The sequence below is a fragment of the Talpa europaea genome (assembly GCF_964194135.1).
Source record: "Talpa europaea genome assembly, chromosome: 12".
Taxonomy (NCBI): domain Eukaryota; kingdom Metazoa; phylum Chordata; class Mammalia; order Eulipotyphla; family Talpidae; genus Talpa; species Talpa europaea.
Genome location: NC_140079.1, coordinates 2,944,456 through 2,958,117, shown reverse-complemented (window position 1 = coordinate 2,958,117; position 13,662 = coordinate 2,944,456). Strand labels below are relative to the sequence as shown.

At 39.0% G+C, this 13,662-nt stretch overlaps 1 protein-coding gene across 3 annotated transcripts in view; it reads right to left on the bottom strand.

The window, feature by feature from the left end:
- Window positions 1-13,662, bottom strand: part of CNTN5 (contactin 5) — a gene marked incomplete at both ends in the record, with an annotated part of 519,573 nt that overhangs the window by 408,054 nt on the left and 97,857 nt on the right. The window lies entirely within an intron of this gene.

Sequence of the window (13,662 nt, the reverse complement as noted above, 5' to 3'; positions counted from 1 at the left end):
CTGAGGCAACATTAATAAAAGAAAAATGTGACCATGGGATAATCATACAAAAGATTCCTGTGTAGTGTAGGAGACTTTACAAAAACCCAAACAGAATATAGTATATAGGAGGGCTGGCTGAGAAGTTGAAGAGAGAATCTACCCACTAGCAGTAAAAGGAGTTAACAAGGCAAAGGGCAGAGTGGAGTCATAATTACTCTTCAAGAGAGGTAAGTTCCAAAGATTAGCCCACAATAGTTGTTAAAACTTGAGCATTTCCAGGAAATCTTGATGGGACAGCTCTTTTGATCTTAAAAAAGTCAAGTCCTCTAATCTTTCTGAATTCACCTTGTGCTGCTTTCTTACAATGCTTTCCTGCCACCTCTCACTTCCACCTATAAACACCTTCAACCATCGCTTCTTCTCTCGTGCATCTATAACTCCTTCACCTAGCACACTTGATTGCATTCCTTTTACATAACTACCTTCCTTAATCGATTCTAAGCTCCTTAAAAACAGAACTCAGGTCTTTTTATTTTGTGCTGCCTGAGCCTAATAAAGTACTGAACTTTCCCAATGAATTGTTTGTGGAATTGAAGTGTCTCCATGACATATAGGAGAGTTGGCTGAGGTCAGCACAAGGAAGCAGAGCAAAAACTTGAAATGTGTGGTGCTGTTCTCTTGTGGTACTCACAGTAGTAGACATAAAAGAACTTTCATGGTTTTTTTTCTTTTAGCTAAGCCCAGAGAATCTTTTCTCACACAGGTAGGTGTTGTCTGTCAATAGAAGCTGACATAAAATGAAAGCACTTTCGCAGGGCAGCCACAGAGGTCAGTACTCAAAACCCTGCTCTGCTAAGCATGCAGGTATGCATTTCCTTCCTTAGCCAAAGGCGTTCAATTCAAGCTAAGAACACCAATGTACCTGGTAAGAAGCTCTGTAGAAAACACAATATTGACTATAACCAAGATGAAAAAAGCATACCTTGTGCAAAAATGAAAAATGATGTAAAAGTATATAAAAGAAAATTAAAAAAAAAGAAAACAGAATATTGAGATCTTTGGAAGGAATAAAAAGTAAATTTGGGATAAAAGTGTTTTTTGCTGGTCTCTCTAGGAGGGTTACGGAAGTTCAGAGGCAGTGAACATGGATATGAATGAAGTTCCGTGTTTCTCCCTCTGGCATTCAGAAAGTTGCATGACTCGTCAATTCTATTTCACCACTGTCCTAACTAAGAAATTTATAAGGATGAGCAGAGGGATGATGCACAATCTATGCCCATCAAGGGAGCATTTCCAAGCTAAGCTCATACATTTTAGGCCTGCCAATGCAAACACTTAATGAAGGAAATCTGCTGAAATGCCGAGCAAGACTTATGTGTGTTTTTTCCCAACTTCTGTGTACAAAATCAATAATGGCAATCAATCAACTACTTGAAGCACTGATCTTTGTAATTGTGAAATTGAATAGTAAGGGGAATGAAGAAATAGAAGGGTAAAAATAAGGTCTCCTTTAAAGTTTTGGAATTTAGCCTTTGCTCGGCAGTTAAGTCAAATCCGAACTATCCCAGGCAGAGGGGCAGTATTCACCTTAGTGATTTTGTGCTTAAAGAGCCTCGGTCTGAGTGCAGGGCTGGCATCTCTACAATTCAGTAGACACCCCTGTCTACTGTCTCACCCAGCAGCGAGACACCCCTGATGCTGTCAAACAAGCCACTGTCTGCTGCCTGAACAGGAATGTGTTGCTCTTAGTCTGTTGTTTGTGTTTGTTACAGGTTCATCATCTTTATAAACCAGAGTAACTTTGAAAAGTAGTTTTGAAGAGTGGATAAAGCTTGTGTCTCTGTAAAAAAGGGGTTAGTTGGCTTCACACAGCTAAAATGACAATTAGTCAGTCTGGTTCCAGTAGTGACTGAACGTTCTAGTATACAGGCGTTAACCTGACAATCACTTTTATGAATATGGAGGTCTACTCCCCTCTGTATTACAGCATGGGGACTTTTTCTTTTTTATAGGTCACAGTTCTCACTTTACCTGCTAAAGTTGACAAAGGTACTAAAGTCGGATGAAAAAAAAGGTCATTTGCATGCTTTTGTTTATATTCTATTCAACAGTAGCCATTTCTGTATTACTATGCTCTACATGTTTGTAGAAGAATTAGAAGAAATTAGTGGCTGAAGTGGAAAACTTTATCATTTACCTGGATTTAGGTTAGAATCTCTTAAGCTTTCTTTGACTCATTAAAATATATCTCTATCTTCTGTAAGTTATTTATACCTTAATTTATGATTTTACAAATAGCTAATAAGCGGGCTTCACATTTCTAGAGCTAAGCAGCCAGTTGCAGATTAAGCCCCCATGAGGATAACACTGTCTGCATCTCGCCACACACAATTAGTAAGAGGTTATTCACGGCTCTTTGCTAGACACAGTCATGTCTGACACGCAGGAAGCATCCGTTACCTAACTATAATGTTACATATCCTACCACGATTTTTAAAAGCTCTTTGTATAATTTGGCTTCATAGGCAAAAATACCCCTGAGATTTAGAGAGGCTATGTAATTTGCTCGGATACATACAACATTCATGGGACAGATAATTCAGGATAATTCAGTGGACCAAGTTGTGTCCACTATTATCTGTTCTTCCCCAGAATTTACAATTTAATGAAAAAGACAAATAGCAAAATTATATGCCCTGATGTATGAACGTTAACATTATCATTTATATTAGAATAAATCTATTCCACAGGTTTGTTATCAAGATCAAATGAAAATATGGATAAAGAGAATGATTTCTACTTCTTATAAATGCACATAATCAGGCATAGTATTTAAAACAGTCACTATGCAAATTCCTATGTAATTGGGATGCCCTGTTGTTCTCTCAGGATGTTGTATTTCTTTCCCCACCATAGGGTCAGAGAGCAAACCTTGCCTTCCTGTTGACGATGTCGAAGGCAGCCACCCATTTCTAACTGCCCAAAGCACGCCGTATGCCACTACACAACCCAACAGAGTAATGGCAGAAGGATAGTTCTTCTGCCAGGAAACTGAGTCTCCTGAAGTCAAAAGCTGTACCTTATGTTCCTGCTTGTTGCAATATACCAGGACAGGGCCTGAAACATCGAATGGAAGTGTGCTCAACATATCACTATTTCACATAACGATTTTTGTGACCATAATCAATTAGATTCCAGTAACTAGCGGCATTATTACCAAGACAGAAAACTTCAGTAGAAGGGTCTAGTCAGGAGTGACAGATTCTGGGCACCAGTCTAAATTTATCTTAACACACTTGCTGATTTGCTATGGAAACTTGACCAAGTCACAAATAATTTCTTGAAATTGTTTTTATTGATCTATAAAATAAATATAAAAATCTCTGTCTCATCATTTAAAATGAAGCTAAGTAATAGTATTAGTCTTCTAGGTCTAGGAAAAAAGCCCAAAAAGATTTCTTCCCACTCTCAGAATTCCATTTAAAGCTGTCAAACAAAAATACTGAGTTAACAAAATAGAGAAAATTATGCTTTCCATCCCATCTCTATATTTACTGTAGTATCCTATTAAAAAATACATGTTAATAATTACAATATGATGCACATCATATCTGGAAAATAATCTAGGACTTACAAAAATGCATGATTGTCAATCATCCTATAAAACAGACAATGCTATTCCCACATTTTATATAATAACCTTAGAATCACTTAGTCAAAGCTGCACAATTTACAAGGGGCAGAGCTCGCATTGAAGTCGCCACCCTTTCTTTACGCTTTGTTCTGCTTTGATAGCTGTCTCAGGACCTGCTGAATCCCATGGTGGGGTTATGCTGCAATGAAAGATTAATCTTTACATTGTTTCTCATAATATTTAGCAGTTACGTTTGTTTTTTTTTTCCTTTTATAGATACTATGGTTTGCTACTGAAAGTATTCACTTCCCTTACTTGAAATTAAGCTGTTCTTCTCCAAGTTAGTAAAATGCTGCACCTTCAGTGGCAGCTACCGTGGGGAATTCATAAATAGAAGAAATGGTTCAGTCTTATCAGACATGGTTTTTCAAAATTCATTCAATAGACTGTATAACAGTTCCTAGTGGCAGACAGTAACATGTCAGCAGGATACTCTATTTAAGTATCATAAAAAAGAAAATACTTAACCTGACTTCAGGTAGGTAAAATTTGTGAAATTCCCGTTTAATAACATTTTCTAAATTGGGTAAAATGAGAAGTAAAGAGCTTAAGAAGGGCTTATTTTTAAGCTACAAATTAAGTGTAATTTGGACTCTCCTGGTAATTTAGGTTTAGGGAAAATTTGTCTCCTTTGTGACCAAGCTTGTTGGGCAAATAAAGTGGCAATTCAGATACCTGGAAAAGGGCGAGATTATTTTGTTATGTGTGTCAGCGAGATGACAGCTGGAATGATTGGAAAACGACATATGAACTTGGCAAAACAATGGCCACAAACATTCAGACCATAGCATGAATAAATTCGATCCATGTAACTACTCAGTATACTAATTTCTCTAGATTTTTCAGTTCCCTTTATACACTATTCTTATACCCCTTTAGAAAAGGAAACTCTTCAGTTCGTGAAATTCATATAGGGCCTTCCTGGTGGCGCCAGGGGTTGAGCACAACACTAAGAAGCTGTCCGTAGCCTCTGCAGCACAGTTTGATCCCCGGCCAGCCAGGGAGCAACCCACATGGGGCAGCGGACATCTCCTGGTTCACCTGCTGCACCCCTCAGCAGCGTGTTTCGGTTAGTCTGCCTGTTCTGTTCCCCGCTGTGTCTCTGGTGAGTCCTCTCACCCCCTGCACCTCTGGCCTGTACACCAGTTCTTGTATGCATAAATAAACAAATCTCAAAAACAGAATTTCATATATATATGCATGTCTGGTTAAGAACAAAAAATAAAACTTTTGTTTTGCATCTATTATTTAATTTTTGCTTTATGATTAGAATTTTTCTTTATCAAGGACATCAAACATCAAATGATATTATTTTTAAACAATCTATGAGTATTTCACATATTTGGGGATTGGATAGATTTTTTTAATCACTAAGTGTGAGAAAAATAGTAAGTGGAATTACCTTTGTCAAATGCAAACAATATAAAGATCAATATATTTTAGCCTTCAGACAACACATCAAAGTTACGATCACAGTTATTTACCACACCCAGTTGCTTATGACTGCTGAAGTTTGTAAGAGCTTTTTGCTTAGACTTAATGCTTCCATCGTAATAATCTACACATTGCATGCTTACTTATGTGTTCCCTCTTATTCTAAAGAAGAGCTGATTCATGCCCACAAAAATCCAGAACAGAAGCAACAATGAAGACAAAGCCATGCAGCCTTGACTGGTGAGCAGGTGCAGGCTGGATGTTCCCAGAGATGCGGGTCTCTCTGTCAGAGGGCGCTGAGGGCAGGGTCCCTGCTTCCACTCTCCACCTTCCCAACAATAGATCTATGTTCAGGTCAGGCATGAACAGGCGTGAATCCCCAGCATCCTTTGGTGGGAGACGTGCTTTATTTGTTTTTCATTCAAAATCGTTTTTTTTTCCCCTAGATTTTTATTTATTAATTTATTTATACAAGAGCTGGGGTATAGGCCAGAGGCGCGAGAGGGTGAGGATTCCCAGAGACAGAGCAGGGAGCAGAACAGGCAGACAGACCGAAGACACTGCTGAGAGGAGCAGCGGGCGAGACAGGAGAGGTCTGGCGCACCATGTGGGCAGCTCCCTGGCCGGCTGGGAATCGAACCCGCACTGCAGAGGCTGTGGACAGCTTCACAGCGCAGCGCTCAACCCGCTGCACCACCAGGAAGGCTCTCATTCAAAATCTATAAATATTTTAATATTTATGTCTTCCAAGCTATAGTTTCCTGATCTCTGCTAAGATAATGTAAATCTGAGGTGTGAAAGATTCCCTGATAGTGTTTTGAAGTGACAATTTCTTCCAAGTATGTTTATTGAGGTAAAAGTGTTTTAAAAAGTGAACTTTTATGTAACTACCCACACTTCCCCTAACATGTACTTTTTCAAAGTAGATACATTTTATCTAATATATAGAGAGCGCTATATCTTTTATAAAATACATTTTCTATATTTAAATACTATATGTAACACAATACATACTCATTATAACATATGTTGTACATCACATACATAAAATATTAGTGTATATATGTAAATAATAGATATTTAGTCATTAAGCACATATGTGGTTAATAATTGTTGCATCCCTTTTTTCACTATTAATAATGTGAAGTGTACTGATAAAGACACTGTCTATGTCTCTGATTTCCAAGAGAGGTAGCTTTAAACTTTAGATGAATTATGTGCACTCACAAATTTGTATTCTCTTAAATGAATCTTTAAAGCCAGGGAAGGAATAACAATTATGTAATGTGTGAGAGGAGCGGTAAGAAAAGGGAAGGGAAGGACCTGTAATGACAGTGACATCTAAATGAGAGTGAACATCACAGAAGAAGGTGGCAAAATCAAAAGACGGATGTTTCGTGGACTCCAGGAGACTAAAAATGTTTGCACTCTTAACATATCTGTTCTTATTATATCTGAACCTTGCAAATCAGCCAGTTCCTTACACACACACACACACACACACACACACAAATTTATTATTTATTCCCTGATGTGCCAAATGTTGTGGACTAGAGAAGATTCTATAATTTAATAACTTGCTTCATGGCCACAGAAGGCGGCCACCTTCAGATGCGTTTTGGACAAAACCACACATACCTTCTTAGTGAAATTACTTCTACATGCCTGAAATGTGCTGTTGCCTATGACAGTGTAAACTCCATTACCTGAATTTCTCTACTGCCCAGGAGACAGAGTCAGATGTCTTTACCTTAATGCCTTTGCTGAGGCCATTTCTCATCAGCACTTGTCTGCCTCTCCGGTTTCATTTCTCACTTAGCACTTCCTTCTCTTCCTTGCTACCCCACAATTTCTGTGCCCCAGATTACAGTGTGCATCTGTGTGTCGATGTTGCTGAGCTGTGAATGCACCATTTTCCCTCAGAGCCTGCCCCACAGGGATTACTGCTACCTGCTTTGAATCCTTATCTCAACAATATTGACGTTGCGCTCATCCCAGTCTACTCTCCAGGTCTCCCGTGAGACATCACCTGTCTAGGAGCTCTCCTGGGTCCCTGGCATTAGTCAGCTAGGGCTATCATGACAAAATGCTATGCACTGGGTGCAATTCAATAATAGAATCACATTTTTTCAAGTTCTGGAGGCCGACAATCCAAGAAAAAAGGGTCAGCAAGTTGGGTTTCTTCTGAGATCGCTCCCCTTGACTTGCAGATGGCTGACTTCCCGTTTCATTAAATGGTCTTTCCTCTGTGTGCATGCCTGGCCAATCCCTGATGTAGCTCTGTGTGTCCAGATTCCCTGTTCTTACAAGGACATCATTGTACTAGATTAAGGTCATCCTAATGCCCTCATTTAAATTATTACCTCTTTAAACGTCTTATCTCCAAATACAGTCACATTTAAGACACTGAAGGTGAGGATTTCAACATACAAATTTCAAGGGATATGATTTAGTCCTCGACATCACCTAAATTGAATTTTTGATCTTATAACATGTCCTATATTTTTATAAGGTTACACAGACATTTTTATTAGTTCTGTGAACTTTGTTTAATAACTAAACTAGAAGGCAAACAATATGCATTACCGTATTTCACTATGCATCACAAGTTCAGAAATTTTAACCTAAAGATACAACTGTTGCTAGTCATAGCACATCACTGATGATAAGATATTTGATGACAGTTATTTAAATGCAAAAATATGGATAAACTGATAAAATATTACATTTATTGTTCTATCTTCAAAACCTACTTGAGTGGCTAATCTCTATTAGGGGATCAGGAAAATGGTTTTTGAATGCAAAGATTATATTTATAACACACAAACTGGGGAATTTGGAATTATATCAACTTCAGATAATCTAAATCATGTTTCATGAAAGATATGTATTCAATTTACACAATTGAAAAGGATCCAAAATTCAGAACCCAGTAATTTATTTTTTCGGCTTGCATTTTGCATTACTGTAAATGTATGTTTTCCCTCCCTTTATAATTCATATGTTGAAATTCTGACCCCAAAGTTGATGGTTCAGTAGGTACAGCCTTTGAGAGATGATTACATAATGGGGTGAAGTTATCATGAAAGGGATTAGTATTCTTCTAAAGGGAGCCCACAGAGCTCCCTAACCTCTACCACAGAAAGGAAAATGCTAGAAATCTGTGACCCAGGAGAGGGTCCTCATCTGTCTATTTTAGCACCTTAACCTTAGACTTCCAACCTCGAGAGTGTGAGACATAAATTTCTGTTTTATAATCTACCGTTATGTGTTATAGAAGCCTCAGTGGACTATGACACTTTTCCAATATTTCAGAGCTAATAAATAGTAGAACAGAGGCCAGAAATAAAGAGTTCCAATTCTGAGTGTAGAGATCTGGCCACTTTATTAAGCTACTTGGAAATGTTGTTCATGCTCTCCCTTCCTTGAATTCACTGCTAAGGAGTAAAGCAGTAGACGACTTACTTCTTGGTTCTAATATATTTTTGACGCATCACTACCGTAACATATATTCCACTTGGAGTTATAATTACCATTCAAATAGAGGATGACTACAGTAGTTCCAGGAGATCTCAAAATATGGTACTGTAAGTCATTTGTAGTGAGTTGACTGAGCAGATGATGAAGGAATTCATGGTCGGAACAGAACTTGAGTTAGATTTTGAAGGCTCCATTGGAGGAATGTGTATGTCTGCAAGCATATGTGTCTAGGACAGTAAGTGAATGGATGAGTGTGTGTGTGTGTGTTGAAGTGTTGGAGATAGTTGAGAAGCTTTTCCTCTTTGACAAAAACATAGTGTAGGAATACAAAATGTGAAGATTATACTGAAACTTGAAAACAGGAGGCATTATTTGTCAAAATATGAGGCTTACTGTGATAACTCTGCTTGAGATATTGTAGAATTTCTTCATTTCACAAAGTTCTATGATTTTGTTATATATTTGGCAGCAGTGATGACAAACTTTGTAATTCCCCATAGACGATGCATTTGTTTATTGAAGATGGTGCTGGAAGAATTAGAAGATTGGGTAATTATTTGCATTTCTACTAGAATTGGAAGGCTTGGTAGCAGCAGTTATTATCATCCAGAAATGTGTTGTAAAATACAGTAGACAGTAGTCATAACAGCAACAGAGTACTTGAAATGTGACTAAGCTGAATTGAAATGCATATTAAGTGTAAAATCTTCATCAGATTTAAAGGATTTGGTCAGATAAAAATCATTAAAACATGTTGTTAATGTTTCCATTGATTACATGCTGAAATAATATTTTTGATACAATGGGTTAAATTACTAAATTAATTTAATTCATTTATTTCTATCTTCTATGTGGTTATTAGGAAATTTAAAATTACATGTGGCTTAGATTACTGAGTTAGGAGACTTAGCAGATGAGACACAGGTAGGAAAAACATGGCATCAAACAGCTCTCAAAGATCTGTTGTCTACTGACCTTGCTGTCTCCAAAGAATTCATTAGAATGTAAGATGCTTGAGGACAGGAATCTGCCTATCTTGTTGACCACTTAATTCCCATCAGCTACAACAGTTTACCCAATATGTTTTTGGAATAAATGAAGGCCATATCTTCACAGAGAGTAGCCAAGAACATGGGCTATACATCAGGAAGCCTCAACTATGCCACTCACTGCGTTGACTTGTGTAAGTTACAAAGCATCTCGGCTTCAGCGTTCTTGTATGTAAGATGGAGATATCTACTCAATAGAATTATTTAAGGATTAAGTAAGACTACACACACACACACACACACACACACACACACAAATGTCCAATGTATGTAAGAAAACCAAAATATATAATGATGGATTTCACTCTCAATGTAACCCTCCTCTTGTATTGCTTTTGTGCTGTAAGAATTATGTATGGTTAGCTGATGTGGTTCCTTGAGCTTGAAGTGAACAATAAATTTACCCCCGCTACATTGCTACACCGTGGGTGAAAGAACACTGTACCTTCCATAGCCCTGTCAAGCACATGTGGTACACTCGCGCACTATAGCCTTTTTTATTATTATTTTTAATACTATCTTGACTCAGGTTTCAGGTCCTGGCTACAAGCCAGTCAGTTCACTGTCGAGAGCAGCTGACTGAGCCCAGACTGTACAGGTTTTATATTCCAGGTCACTATGCACCAGCCCTGAACTCCTCAGGGCCAAGAACTTTACAACTAGAAATAGCTTCTATACTTCTGCCAAAATTATTCAAATTAGCCAACATTCAGGAAGCCACAGGGACCAAGGCCAGGGTACCCACCCATGAGCCACACAGAAGCCACAGCTGCTTGTTGATCTGCCCTGCCAGTGGTCCTGCGCTGAGGCCTTGCCAGGCAGGCTTCTCTCTTTCAAAGCTTCCATAGTTGCCGTTCACCTGTACAATTCCAATGCTTTCTGAAGCCTCTCATGCGCTCTACCCTACCCTAAAACTGGTCTTACTTTCCGTATTACCCACATGAAAGTTTAATTCTTACATGTTACCCTTTCATATATGTTTTATACAAAACTATGAAAGCGTCTGCCCATGCAGTGGCTGCTGTCTGTGGGTGAGGAGGGCATCTTGCTCACAATGAACTTCCCTCCCTTAGTCACCATGGAGGTGCTCCGATGAGAGAGAAACTGTTCCCTGAAGAGCCTGGTGCTCGGGCTGAAGAACCCCTGAGCCAAAATATGAAGCTATGTTTCTCCTAAACATACGCCAGCTGGATGTCGCTAAGCCTGTCTCCAAGCGCACTCCTGGGCCTCTGTGTGCTCACGTTTGTCTTTGCACGCTCACCTGCCAACAGTGGATTCCATTAAGCACTACAGGGCCTCAAACTTTTCCCTCTCCTCTGCAATTGTTCAAGGATTCCACCCAAATGCAACTCACATCTACTCGGATGGAAGTGGCGTGCCCACTGCTACCCTCTTTAAGGGTTGAATGTCTCTTTTCCCCTCCTCGGGTGATGATCTGAAAAACTCACACCACCCAGCAGCCTCCTGTCCTGACAGCTTTCTCTGCAGCGCCACGAGGAGTGTCTGTGGCAGCTGAGTGTGATCTATGGGTTCCTTAAAGACACCTGTTTTCTCTAAAATTGACCCAAATTTAGAAACAGCAACATAGATTTGTATGTTATAATTCATTACTACTAAAAACAAAAGTTTCTTGTGTCTTTGCTACTGATTTTATAATCCTCTCAGAATACAGTACATTTGGTTAATTGACCTGAATTTCACTTGGAGTGGCAGTATTTTTAGGGCTTGGGTTCTAAATCAAAACCTTAGATAAAATTTATGCTTGGAATCCCTCAAAAGCCTGAGAAATAATTCATACATTGTTTGTACATAATACCTTGCATACATATGCATGAATTAAAAACATTACAATGTAATATTTGTATTCATGAGTTAAATCAATTCAGGATTTTTTACTTAGGAAACATTTACAGAATGTACCAGAACACCAACTTGCTGATTTTTCTTATTCATGGTCATCATCTGTGTCCACAGACAGTTTATCAGCTCTCCAAAAATTTCCCGAGCTAAGGTTTTTGTATAGCCTTTCATTAATTATTCAGTTTTCAGAAGTTACAAACACCATCGGGCCAACTGCACAGTGGCTTGAGTCTCATTGTCAGAGGTGGGGCAATTTTACTCTCTCTCTCTCTCTTATCTTCACCTCCACTTTAGTATATAATCATACTCCACTGTGTGCCTCTTACTATAATATATAAAAAGATATTTTCATTTTGTCACGGTATTTGCAAATGTACTCTTTTCTAAAAATTTCTCTTTCCCCCCACTGATTCTAATCTATAGGAGATCAAGTTCTTAAATGTTTTAACTTCAGATGCCATTGATTGTGAATGTATAAAATGACTGAACTGATAGTATGGCGCTCAACCGCCTGCACCACCAGGGACGCCCAACAATGTCCATTTTTAATGTAAATTCTTTCTTCAAATTTGTTTCCAAAACAAATTTGCACTCCTCTTACTTTTAATGCTATATTTCATGCTATACAATTCACATAATCCTGTCACAAGTAATTTTTAGATTAATGGAAAAACTATATACTTAGAGTAGGGGGGCGGGCAGTGTTCACAGTGGTTCATGTTCTGCCCACTCTGCTTTGTATGCTCCTAAATGTCTAAAATAATAGCCCCTGGTGGTATTTTAAATAAAATCAAAAACAACCCTGGGGTAAACATAACACAGTTCACAGAGGGTAAGAACAAAAATTAATATTTTAACTATTCTGCTTTGTCTGTTAACTCTGGCACATACACAAACAAGCCTATACATCAGAGCTCCTAGGAAAGTAATTTCCTGTCTTGCTTCTATTTCCTTCAACTGTGTTAGGAATCCTTGGGGAGGAGGTGAAATCCTTTTCAATTTACCTCATACTGTACTCAGAATTGATTAAATAGGCAGTAGAAGCAGAGGCCCCGGAGATGAGCAGGGAAGCCCGAGGTGTCACTGACATCACGTCCAAGAGGAAATAATACCTCAAAGAAGCTTCACATTCCTTCACCTCACAGTGTGCCCTGGATTTATTTATGAGGCTCTTCGAAGTAGCCCATATCTTTAAAAATAGCCAAGAAGGAGGGTTTCAGAACCTCCCATCGTCAGATCTGAAAGACTGGACCATTACAGAAGATCTGGTCATCAAAATTTGCACCATGTGTTGTGTTTAATAAAGCTTGTGCAGATTTGCTGCTGGAGCATTCAGAGCAGCAGAAGAGCAGGGCACAGCTAATGACCTGCAAGGAAATTGTTAAACAGTGGGGCCTGAAGGACACATGCATAGATGAAGGGGACTTATGTCACACAATGCATGTTTCTGAAATACAAGAAATATTCAGCATTAAAAAAGTAATGGATTGGGCCTCCCTGGTGGCACAGGGGTTAAAGATGGGGCCATCAAGCTATCACCAGCCACTGCAGCACGAGTTCGATCCCAGGCTGGCCAGGGAGAAACCCACATGGCACAGCAGACCTCTCCTGCCTCGCCCGCTGCTCCCCTCAGCAGTGTATTTCGGTACATCTGCCTGTTCTGTTCCCAACTCTGTCTGGGGAATCCTCTCACCTCCCTGCACCTCTGGCCTGCACCCCAGTTCTTGTATGCATAAATAAATAAATCTTTAAAAAATTAATGAATTAATATTTATTTGGCCATAGTGTTTTAAATAGATGTATTCCTTTCCTCTTTATTTTTCTAAGTAATTAAGGGAAGAAAACTTTTAAAGCATGAGATTAAAAAGGTGAGTAGTGACTTACTGTGATAGTGTAGAACACTCTTGTTTTATTATTTAAAAAAAATATTTATTTTATTTATGCATCTAAGAACTGGGGCATAGGCCAGACGTGTGGAGAGGTGAGGATTCACCAGAGAGAGAACAGGCGGGTCCACAGACATCCACTGCTGAGGGGAGCAGCGGGAAGACAGGAGAGGTCTGCTGTGCCGTGTGGGTCAGCTCCCTGGCCGGGGATTAATCTCATGCTGTAGTGGCTGCCGATGCTTCATAGTGTTGAGACTTCACCCCTTGCGCCACCAGG